Source organism: Equus caballus, chromosome 15 (assembly GCF_041296265.1).
Source record: "Equus caballus isolate H_3958 breed thoroughbred chromosome 15, TB-T2T, whole genome shotgun sequence".
Taxonomy (NCBI): Eukaryota; Metazoa; Chordata; class Mammalia; order Perissodactyla; family Equidae; genus Equus; species Equus caballus.
In genome coordinates, this window is record NC_091698.1 from 92,309,173 (window position 1) to 92,322,572 (window position 13,400).

Genomic DNA, 13,400 nt, shown 5'->3' on the forward strand with positions numbered 1-13,400 from the left:
GCCCTATTCAGAAATTTTTATACTCATCCAGATTCTTCTCTTCTTAAATGAAACAGCCCCTGTCGGTGTCACAATCCAATGTACACATCAGGATAGATGCGGAGAGGGCTGATTGCCACTCTGAGTTTATTATAAGCAGCATTTCAATATATACATAGCTTACAGCTGTTAAACATACACAGGTGTTCTGGATGAAGTAATTAGCAAATGCCAAGAATTCTTAGTGATTTCTCAAGGAGCCCTCCCTTGGCCTCTGTTTTGATATTATCATGTTATTGTTGTGCTCGTATATTTTCCCTTGGAGCATGCAAGCCCTCCTAGGCAATGGCCCCTCCTGCTCCCAATATCGCGTCTCCATCTGTGCCCCCAGGCGACCGATGCCTGTCTTAGGTTGCCTCCCCCTGGAGGTCTTACCCATCATTGGCTAACTGGCCTTCTCACCTCTGGGTCACAGTTTGTTGGCAAGCTTTTTCCAGTGATTATTAACCCTTCCTGAGTCAGGGGCGGCTACAGCCCCAGTTATTTCAAAGTTTCCTTGTCTTGGTTTCTTTCATCAACATTAAGGGGCTTCATCATCCTAGACACCCGACTGTAGATAGCAGAGGCTTATCAGTCTCTTTCTTCCCATTCCCTCTACATGATCCCTCAGAGTGACTTCATGCTTACTCATCACTTCTATGTCAATGACTCTCAAATAGTTATCTCCAGCCTGGGTCTCTCATATCCCAAATGCCTACTAGATATCATCTCGGACACATCAAATTCATATCTAAAACTGAACTCACTGTTTTTCCCAAAACTCACTCTGCCTCCTCCTTCTCTACCTCCACTTCCTCCTCCTTTATGACCTACCCCTTTTCCTCCTCCATCTCATCCTCATCCTCCTCATCCTCCTTCTGCTCCCTTTTGTCAGTGTCACAATCCAATATACACATCAGGATAGATGTGGAGAGGGCTGATGGCCACTCTGAGTTTATTATAACCAGCATTTCAATATATACATAGCTTACATCTGTTAAACATACACAGGTGTTCTGGGTGAAGTAATTAGCGAATGCCAAGAATTCTTAGTGATTTCTCAAGGAGCCCTCCCTCGGCCTCTGTTTTGATATTATCATGTTTTTGCTGTGCTCGTATATTTTTATCTCGGAGCAGGCAAGGCCTCCTAGGCAAAGGCCCCTCCTGCTCCCGATATCAATATTGTGTCTCCATCTGTGCCCCCAGGCAACAGCACCTGGCTTAGGTTGCCTCCCCGTGGAGGTCTTACCCATCATTGGCTGACAGGCCTTCTCACCTCTGGGTCACAGTTTCTTGGCAAGCCTTTTCCAGTGATTATTAACCCTTCCTGTGTCAGGGGTGGCTACACATTTTAATGTTTACCATTCAGAAACTAGAATCACCATCTGCCTTGTTGCTTATCTAGAAGCCTCAATGTCTTTCCCAGCCTCCCTCTCTCTATGCAACAGATAAACAAATTCCAATGATTCTATCAAGTAATATCTCTGAATCATTATACTCACCATTGGGATGTTAATGTTAATGTTCCACTTAAGTTCAGGCCCCAAAGACAAGGATATCCTAAATATTCTTCCTACAACCACACTGGTCACTCTATAATCAATTCCCCACACTAATACAGGGATCTTTCTAAAATGCAAATATGGTCATGACACTCCTCTGCCCACAGTTGATTGAAGGATCTCAATCACCTTCTAGATAAAGCCCAAGCTCCCTAATGTGGCAAACAAGGTCCTCAGGCTCTAGGCTCATCTTTCCCCCCACTGCATATACTCTGGGCTTCAGAAATACTGAGATGCTTTCCCAATTTTCCTGTTTTCTTTCTAGGCTTTCTCTCTCTTTTATCACACTGTTTCCTCTGCCTCCTCATCTTTGGTTTGTCAATGAAACTTCTACTCACACTTCAGAACCCAGCTCAGGCACCGACTCCCCTAGGAATCTTCTCCTTTGCTTCCCATCCACTCTGAGTTAGATATTCTGCCTCAGGCTCCCACACGACCATGGACTCCATCACTGCTTTTGTCTTTACCATTGTTTATGTGCTTGTTGCTCTCACTCAGTGGTGAACTTCCTGAGGTCAAGGACTGTTTTACATTCATTTCTGTATCTCCATTTACAGAGATGAACAAGTTTCCTGGTTCCTAGCAGGTGTTCAATAAATGTTCATTGAATTGTTTCATTGATCAAAGATGGAAATTAAGGCTCATATCTTGAATTCCAGTGCTTTTTTCTCTACTGTGTGATATGCCTAGTTCTTCCATCTCCACTGGGTTGGGAAGATTTCTAAGATAAATATCTATGTCCACTTGAAAGATTAACAGCTTGACAGTTACAAGACAGAAACTACAGAAGTTTCCAAAAGCTTAAACAATGTAAATGCCAGGAAGTTTTTATGTAGAGAGGAATATAAAATAGAAACAGAAATTTTCAAAAGCCAAAATTTGCTTACTCCAAGCCAGAGCTGCCACATGCTGATGTCTGCTCTGCAAGAAGGCCAGTCCTCAGCACGGATGCTATTCAGACCCAAAAGTGTGTGCAAGCTATTGGTACTGACAGATTGTTCACAAAGGAATCGTTAGCTGGAGTCAATCACCAGGCATCACTGTTGCCCATAGCCCACGTACAGCACAGGTTATATTTCACCCCACAAGGGGGTCTCCTCCTGCAGAAACGCAGGTCCATGTGCAGAACGGGATCATTTTTCAAGTTGGCAGATGGTTCAACAGAAGCAGCACAAAAAGCTGGCTCCAGGGCCTCAAATATAACAAAATTAATCAAAATACACTTTTAATGAATTCCAAAACAATAAGTTTAAGACAATTCATTTCATTTTTTTAACTCACTTATATGGAATAACAGACGATAATTTAAAAAGTCAATTAAATTCATTTTTTAAAAACTTTCACAAAATCTAAAGATCAAAGACACTTGTATTAACTTTCAGCTTTACTATGTTCCTTTTCTGAATAAGTGGAAGGAAAATCTCGCAAAGTAAAAATAGTTCTATAATGAGAATCAGCCAGCAGGCTTCCCACTGACCATCCATTTATTATGTTACACTAAACTAGTTGCTTCCTCCTTTCTATGTCTCGATTTCCTCATCTATGAAATGGGAGACCTCAGCTACAGTAACTCTCACACCCACGCAATTTAAGATTGTGTTTATATACTTAAATTGAACTTTATGGTAATAGCTAGCATTTATTGAGGGTGGACTATGTTCCAGAAACTATTCAAAGTGTTTAAATGTATTATCTCAATTAATCCATATAACAGTCATTATCATCATCATTTCACAAATGAGTAAATCAAGGCAGAGAGAAAACACATTACTTATCTATGTTTTCCCAGCTAGTAAGTGGCTGGGCTGGGCTTTGATCTCAGGCTGTTTAACTGGAGAACCTGTACTCTTAGCCAACACCCTGTCCAAACTCTCCCCTTCTTTCTGATAACTCTAAAAACCAAAGTAAGCTGGGCAGGTGGGCAGCTATTATTGGCCACTTTACTAACAGACCTGTCCATTGGCAAGTTGGCTGGTAGGAGAGCCAAGATGTGCCAACCACAACAGTTTGAGCTGCATTGGGATGAGTTTATTCATATTCTTCCACAACTTATATTCACACTGTGCAACTGACAGGGCAAGTAGCTCACCTACTTCACTGGGCTGTAGCCCAGATGTCAGTAGGAAAATAATTTTTTAAGGTAACATTTTAAATCTAATTTCTATTTCCTTTGGGAGGTTATTGGTTTCTTAGGTGCGTTACTAATTTATAAATCCTGACCAAAATAGCCAGAATTGAGAAAAAATTAAATTATTTGAATGTTTCTGGGATATTTTTATGAAATAGTTCAAGATATTGGAAAGCAAATTCAAATTTAATCACTTTAGTCCTGAGTAGCTCATACCTTTAAGAGAAACATTATGAATGTGAGAAAATTAATGTTTTCTGATGAATCAAAACAAATATGTTTCCTTCATCTTTGTTGTCAAAAGGCAGTTTCCATGTTTTAAACAAATCAACAAAGGAAGTTCTGAATATCAACTGTGATTGACAACAAGAGAGACATAAATGTCTACCCTCCATTGGAATGACAATTCAGATGGCCTCCTGTGATGGTTTGTAGATTAAAGCAGAAGCATATTATGGTGAAAAGGATACCAGATTAGGAGTCCTAAAACTAGAGGTCTAGACTGTTTTTCTGTAGAGACCTAAACAGCAGACATTGTGGATGTGATTGACATTAACTTCTTATCTCTTGGGGTATGTTTCCAACGTAGCTCACTGACCTTCTTGGGTTTTATTAAACACTTATGTCATGTCAGCCTCAGCCCTCATCCAACTATCAAAGCCATTATGCCAAAAATGGCTTTATGGAAGGCCAAGCAGAAAACTTCTTGGCTAGTGAGAAGAGAAACATTTAAAGACATCCTTAAGGACAATAGCATGTCTCCCTTTCTAAGACGCTATCATCATTTGACCACCAAAGAGTTTTATTCTGCTACTTTGGGCTGTGAGATTTTGGAACTTGTACACACACATAATATATGTTCGTTTGAGATGTTCTGTGAAACAGTAAAACATGATCACATGCATATAGCATGTTAAGGAGAATTATTCAAGCATCAGGGTCTTCCTGTCTGTATTTATCAATGCCCACACAATTGTGTAAGCCCGTGTGATTCCACAACAGTCATGTGTCACTTAGCAATGGGAATATGTTCTGACAAATGTCATTGGGCTATTTTGTCATTGTGTGAACATCATAGAGCATACTTATGCAAACCTAGGTGGTATAGCGTCTTACACACCTGGGCTATATGGTACTAATCTTATGGGTCCACCATCATATATGTAGTCCATCACTGACCAAAGTGCTGGTATGCGGTGCGTGTGCATGACTGTATTTGTTGGTATAAAATCTCTTTGGGGGATTTGCGAACTAGTGGAATAGTAATAAGGAGAAAGAGACTAACCCTGGCTCAGTTCCTGATAGGGCGCCATGAGAACATGAGCAGGCACTTAAGTTTCTCTTTCTCATTTGTGAAAGGGAGATAGACTCTGGTCTGACTATTCCATGAGCTGCAGGCAACTCCCTTGGAGAGCCTCTGCATGGTCTCTCTTTCCGTGAACTCCTCTCCTTCTGGCCAGGTCACACCTGCTGCCAGAGAGGGCATTCCTAAAAGCATGTTTGAGCATGCCTTGCCCTGGGACTTTTTGGTGCTCCTTTTGTCTAGTTAATTTCTACTCAAATGTTGGGTCTAACTGAAATATTACTCCTTTCCAAAAGCTTCCTCTGGTCCTCCAAGTCTAAGCTAGAAGCCTCTTCTGTGTGCTTCCATAACATGGCACTCTCATCATGGCACACATCCTACGGATTGGCGATGTCTGTTCTCACAGCATCGTTTCCCTTTCCCACAGATTCGAGGCTCATGGAGAGCAAGGATGATGCCTTTCTCTGTGCTTTCTCCAGACCCTGTCAGACACATGATTATAGCTAACAATGAATGCTTACCATGAGTCTGGAACTGCTCTAAATGTTTTACCTGTCATTTTAAATTAATCTTTATAAAAATCCTGTCAAATGAGTGCTATTATTATCACCAGTTTATAAATGAGGAAACTAGGGCAACGAGACATTAGAAAACTAGTCCATGGCCAGAGAACATGCGAGTAGCTGAAACGGCATTTGAACCCAAGTAATTTGAATCCAGAGTCCTTGATATTAACTTCCACTCTATGTCTAATCTACATGGCAGATGCTCAACAAACATTGCTAAATGATGGAAAGGAATGAATAAATAAATGAACTAAAATTCTTCAATAGCATCCTATCATATTCAGAATAAAATCCAAACTCCTCATCATGGCATACAAGATTCTGTGAAATCTAGCTCTGCTTGCCTCCAGCATCAGTGATTGTCACTCATCAACATGGACCTTGAGCCCTAGACAGCTCCATACATCTTGCCTACATGAGTTTTTCAGTGTTATTCTTCTTCCAATGCCTTTGTGACAGCCTGGCCAATTCCCACTTAACTTGGCATAGATTTCTCCTTTTTGAGGGAAGACTGAATTAGAATGCCATATTCTGCAGATTCATTGACATACTATGCATAACTCTATCCTAACACTTACTACAGCATATTGTAAATGTCCTTTTACTTATCTACCTCCTGCAAAAGACTATGAGCTTCTCAGGGGCAGGACTGCAGCTGACTTATTGCTCTATCCTAGTTCCTAGCTTAGTACCTGGCACTGAAAGGCTCTCAAGAAATGTTTATTGTATGAATGAGGTGAGTGTTTTTTGGTATAATTGTCTTCAACTCACTCAATACTCCAGAAGTCATACCATCTTTAATCATCACGTGGTTGTGATGAAGTCCTTAAAAGGGCCTTCTCTAGGCCTCCTCACCATCTGTCCTATGCCCACTAGAGGCGGCCCATCAGAAGCTAACCAGGCATAAAACAATTCTCTTGCTACCAATGGGTGGTAGAGGCAGAGTAGAAGAAACAGCTTAGAGGCCAGCCCTCTTTTTAGGTTTCTAAGGAGACGAGTTCTAAGTACTGCACTAGAGGAGTTCTTGGTATGGGAATAACCAAGCACTTCCTTGACTATCTGTGTATTTCAGGAGCAAAAGGAAGGGACAGCTGGCCCAAAACAATTGTTCCTGACCTTTCCATGATGATGAAAATAGCCCTAACTGAGAACAAAACATTCCTTACAAAGATAAAAAGTAAAGCTGAATATATAATGTGAGACGCAATTCAATTGCTTACTAATCTATAGTAAATAGCAATGCTTGCTGCGAGAATTGCCATCTATAGACCAAACTATAATTTCACAGGACTATGCCAGGTGATTTAGGAACCTAATCTTATTAAATCACACCATATTCCTCAAGTTGGTTGTGAGGAAATGAGGCTCAGGGAGATTCGGCTCCCTACCTAAGTCACACTGCAAGTCCAGGCCTGCCCACCTCCAAAACCTAAGCTCTTTCCACTGAACTGTGCTGCAGGGTGCTCTGCAGAGGCTTCTATGAGGAGTGCTGAGATGGGGAGGGAAAAAAGAACACAAAGCCACCTACCCATGGGAAGCAGGGGAAAGAGAAGACTCAGACACAGGAATTGGGATTTTGAATCAAAATTATACCGAGTTCACAGTTTAGCTACAGAAATCCTCTGCATTCAGGCTCTCCCTGTTCCTATAAATTGCTTTATGAGCCTGTGCCATCTCAGGCCAAGGCACAGAGAATGATGTCCTCCTCAATCACAAGGTGCTGAGATGGATAAGAATGGTCAGCAAATCTGGGAAACTGCTCCTGATTGTCTTCTTTGGCCTGGTGACCCCTCCAGGTTGAATTTTCTTGGATTCCAGTCTTTAAGGAGTCCAGGTCACCCAGTGAAACCGTCTTGACAAACACACACTGCCCAGTTAGGACCCATTGCGTGGAGTGGCATTTCTGTGACAATGGCAGACTGGTCTACCAGTGTGAACATGAAAGGGTTCAGGAGTAACCAAGGGATAAACAGATGTCTGAGCAGCTCCTCAGCCATATTGGGACCCTGAAGCCACACCTGCTACATGAGCCAGGTATAGCAGGCTTCTCAGACCACATCTCCAAGCCATGAAGTAAAGAAGGAAAATACTTGGGCTTTGGAGTAAGACATATGAGTCATATCAATGCTTTTCTACTTACCATTATGGTCTGAGCAAAGGCACCTAACCTCTCTCTGTCTTAGCCACTCAATTATAAAAGGATTATTTGCAGAATTGTTTCAAAGAAAACACATTGTAGGTGCAAAAAATGTTATTGATGTTTTATATTATTCCCCAGCCCAAGAAAATCCCCACAGAATACAAGTGCTCAGTCATTCTTGTGTGATAATGGCTATAAGATGAGAGTTGAAGAAATGAAGCGCACCACTGTGTCTCCAATATCAGACCTACCAAATGACATTGTAATTAGTTACATATAAGTATATCTCACTCACTAAATTGGGAATTCTTTAAAGTTATAAGCTCTGCGTATCTCTGCCCTAGGACCTAGCAGTGAGTCTGGCACAATACAGATGTTCAATAAATGTTTGATATGTGAATGTACAAATGAATGAAAGTTCCAGTGATACAATCTGGACCACAGTATGTCTATGTCAGACTTGAGTTCAGAAGTGAGGATGCCCATCTTTACCCCTCCGAAGGATAAATTGGGCTAGTACCGATTGGCTCACTAAACAAATATTTCTCCAGTGAAGCACATGCTTGTTCTCTCCTATTTCACTCTGTGTTTACTTATTCATAGCTCATAAAAAGCTGTTAGCTGGAAATGTTCAAGTTTTCTCATTACATTCCCCAAAGTGGGAGGTTGTTTTCCCTTCGTGTAGCATTTTTTTCAGTGCATGAAAACCTTTGGTCTCAGAAAACACTTGTGGGAGCTTATAACTGAGTTTGAAATCATCCAACAGCAGCAGAAAGTTCTTGTACCTCTTGAGTGCCTCAGAGAATAATGAGAGCTCACAGAACCTTTCTGGAAAACATAGAATCTGAATGCTAAAGCCAGAAATGTCATGAGAGATGATCTGGACCAGCATCTTCCTCCCAAAGATGGAGAGTGAGGAAAGAACAACACCCTTCCCAACCCTCTGATAAGTGGCAAAAATTCAAACACTTGGCTTGCAACTGATTTTTGTTTTTTCACCTTCTCCAAACCTGAGACGTTTCTTTTCTTCCACTCACACTTTCCACCCAAACTCATACTCCGATTGCACCAGTCAGAGAGTAGGAAGTCTTAGAATCTCTCTTCCCCTCCCTCACATCCACTTCATCATCAGCCCTGACCATCTTTCCCCTTCATTGTCTCTCGCGTCTCTCGTAACTCCACTGTCACTCTACTGCATCCAGGAAGTAATGGGAAAGTCAGTTGACTTCACCTCACGAATGTGTCATTCATTTTACCTTTTCTTCCTTATCTTCGGCCTTGCCTCCTCTAACCTAGCTTCATATTTCTCCAGGATCATCTTCCTAAAACATAAATGTGATCAGGCCTTGCCCTACTCAGAAACGTCTGATGAGCTCCCATGCCCTATAGCTAAAACTCAAACTTCTTAACATGGAATCTAGCATTCTTTTAAACCTGGAGATAACCTAATTTTTGATTTACATCCTACCACTTCTATCTACAGGTATTTACTGGCATTTTCATGCTTCACACCTTTGCACATTCTTATTCTTCTCCAGCTGACTCCCCAGCTTATCCTGCCAGGTCAGGATAGACAGTATCTTATATTTTGTTTCATTTTTAATCTTCATGCAGTTTTCAAGTGGAGAAGCCACTACTCAAACCAGGTTATTTAATTTCAAATTGCATATTCTTTGCACTATTCTACAATGATTTCTGAGCAGTGACTTTGACAGTAAAAAGTAGATCTCAGTAAAGAAATTCAGGAGACGGTGTCAAAATGGCAGTGTAGGCAGACTCTGAACTCACCTCCTCCCACGGATGCAAAAATTTACAACTACTCTTAGAACAATTACCCTTGAGAGAGAACTGAAAACTGGATAAAAAGAACCCCCACAAAAAGGGACAGTGTTGGCTGAGGTAAAAGAGGCAGAAATTCCTTTCTGGAGAGAAAAAAGCCACCTTGAGCCATGATGCCTCACAGCTGGCTGGGAGCAATATTAACATATGAAGCCTTCCCTGGAGGAGTAGGGAATCTGAGCAGGGGAGCATTACCACAACAAGCAGCTTTTGGACTCAGCACAACTTAGACAAGTGTCATATCTGGCTTTACTGGCTATTAACTACAATGGAGAATACTCCCAGAAAAACTATCAGACATAGGGAAAAAAAAGTGCCTGATCTTAAAGGGCCCATGCATGAATTCACCCCTTTTGGAAAGAAACCTTAAATCACCAGAGATAAAAGTACACTGCCCTTTGGTGAAAAGAGATTCACTTGATAGGCTCTGGGTGTATCTTGGGGAGAGGTGAGACCCCCCCAGAGACTGAGACATTGGCGTCAACCATTATTGTGACCTAGTACAGGTATGCTGACACAGATGCTGTCAGATGACATTGGAGTTCTTCCCTTGGCATGTTAGCCCAGGGTCAACTCTGCTCACTACAGCATGCATTTAATCCAGCTCAGCCACAGCAGGCAGCTGCCCTAGGGACTGGCCCTACCCAACAGCAAGCCCTTGGACAAGTTGTAGGTCCACATAGGCCAGGTGCATGGAACCTTTGCAGCCAGGCATGTGTGTCAACTCTGTGGGGCAGGGTGTGTGAAAGGGGTAGGCCTGTATTCATGGAGTGTGTGAGGCCTCTGCCGTGGGGTGACTGGGTCTACTTTAGTGGGTCAGGGTGCACGCATGAGGCAGGAAGGTGTTGACAGGGTGTGTGGCCCTGTGGGCAGTGGGGCTTGTTAGCTGCAGCAGACTTGTGCTTCTCAAACAGTCATGAATGGGATTAATTACACCTTCCAAAGCCTAAAACAATTGGGTGCTCCTATAGCTGGGGCTGGACCCACTCAGCTGTAATTCTGAGAGAGATGACAACAGCCATGCAGGCTGGAGGCCTTAAGCTATTATAAGCCCCCGAGCCTAGCAACCAGCCATGCTGTGGGCCTATTCATTCAAACAGAAAAACTGCAACAGGAATCTGCTATTAGACCTTAAACCTTGCAGCCAACATGCTGGGGCTCCCCACACATGATAAAGTGACTGAAGAGTCCATAGGAGCCACACACAGCTAAGCATTACAACCAGATGGCCGGGGGACAGCCTAGCTTGCCTGGGCATTCTACAGCAAGAGCAACCCTGCCACAACAGAAGGACACACATAGCCCACACAAGGGACCTCCTGGCATATATGGGACTGGTGACGAGAGGGAAGCACACCACTGGGCTTCATAAGGCATCTCTTTCATAAGGCCACCTCTCCAAGATCAGGAGACATAGCTGACCTACCTAATATGTAGATATAAGCAGAGAGAAAGAGGAAAAATGAGGAGACAAAGGAATATCTTCCAAGTAAGGGAACAGGACAAAATCTCAGAAAAGGAATTAAATGAAACAGAGATAAACAATCTACCTGACAAAGAGTACAAACTAAAAGTCATAAGGATGCTTACTGATCTTGGGAGAAGAATGAATGAACTCAGTGAGAAAATCAACAAATAGCTGGAAAAACATAAAAAAGAACCAATCAGAAATAAAGAATACAATACTGGAAATGAAAAATTCACTAGAGAAACTCAATGGCAGAGTAGATGATATAGAAGAATGGATCAGTGAGCTGGACAAAAGACTGGAGGAAATTACCCAAGCTGAACAGATAAAAAAGAATTATAAAGAACAAGGACAGTCCAAGGGACCTCTGGGAAAACAAGAAGCACACTAAAATCCATATTATGGGTGTCTCAGGAGGAGAAGAAAGTGACAAAGGGGCAGAGAATCTATTTGAAGAAATAATAGCCGATAACTTTCCTAACCTAAGGAAGGAACAAACATCCATGTACAGGGAGCACAGAGAACACCAAACAAGATGAACCCAAAGGCCCATACCAAGACACATTATAATTAAAATGTCAAAAATTAAAGATAAAGAGAGAATCCTAAAAGGTGCAGGAGAATGGCAACAAGTTACATACAGGGAAACCCCCTAGGCTATCATCTAACTTCTCAGCAGAAACCTTACAGACTAGGAGGGAGCGGCATAATATATTTAAGTAATTATTAAAGGAAAAAAATTATAGCCAAGAATACTCTACCTGGCAAGGTTATCATTCCAAATGGAAGGAGAGATAAAGAGTTTTCCCAACAGGCAAAAACTAAAGAAACCAGCCACACAAGAAATGTGAAAGGGACTTATTTAAGTGGAAAGGATAAGATCACAAATAGGAATAAGAAGACTATCAAAAAAGGAAAAAGCAATAAAATCACTGGTAAAAGCAATTATAGAGTAAATGTAGCAGATCAACCACCTATGAAGCTAATATGAAGATCAAAAGACAAAAGTACAAAATTATCTATTTCCATGATAAGAGGGTAACAGATACACACACACACACACACACACAAAGAGATTAGATATGATATCAAAAACATAAAATGTGGGAGGAGGGGATCAAAGAGTAGAGCTTTTAGCAAGAGGTCAAACTAAAGATACCATCACCTTAAAATAGATTGCTATATATGTAGGTTATTATATATGAACCTCATGGTAATTACAAACCAGGAACCTGTAATAAATACACAAAAAATTAAGAGAAAGGAACCCAAACATAATACTAAAGAAAGCCATCAAACCACAAAGTAAGAGGGCAAGAGAAGAAAGGAACAGAGTAGAACTACTAGAACATCCAGAGAAAAAGTAAGAAAATGGCAATAAGTACATTCTTATCAATAGCTACTTTAAATGTCAATGGACTGAATGTTCCAATCAAAAGGCATAGGGTGGCTGACTGGATAAAAAAAGAAGATTCATATATATGCTACATAGAAAAGACACACTTCAGACCTAAAGACACTCACAAACTGAAAGCAAAAAGATACTCCATGCAAATGGCAATGAAAAGAAAGCTGGGGTAGCAATACTTATATCAGACAAAATAGACTTTAAACCAAAACTGTAAAAGAGACAAAGAAGGGCACTATATAATGATAAAAGGAACAATCCAACAATAGGATATAATACTTATAAATATCTATGCACATAACAGAGGAATACCTAAATATATAAATCAATTATTAACAGACATAAAAGGAGAAATAGACAGTAACACAGTAAGAGTAGGGGACTTTAACACTCCACTTACATCAATGGATAGGTCATCCAAACATCCAAACAGAACATCAACAAGGAAACGTTGGCCTGAAATGACACATTAGATCAGATGGACTTAGTAGATATATGTAGAACATTCTATCCGAAAACTGCAGAATACACATTCTTTTCAAATGCACATGGAACACTCTCCAAAATAGATTACATGTTAGGCCACAAAACAAGTCTCAATAAATTTAAGAAGATTGAAATAATGCTAAGTATCTTTTCTGATCACAATCTAGTATGAAACTAGAAATTAACTACAAGAAGAAAATTGGAAAAGCCACAAATAGGTGGAGATTAAATAAGATGTTACTGAACAACAATCGGGTAAATGAAGAAATCAAAAAATACCTGGAGATAAACAAACATGAAAATACAACCTGCCAAAATTTATGGGATAGAGGAAAAGCGGTTCTAAGAGAGAAGTTTATAGCAATATAGGCTTGTCTCAATAAAGAAGAAGAATCTCAAATAAACAATCTAAGAGTGCAAGTAAAGGAACTATATAAAGAACAACAAACAAAGCCCCAAGTCAGTAGAAGGAAGGAAATAAT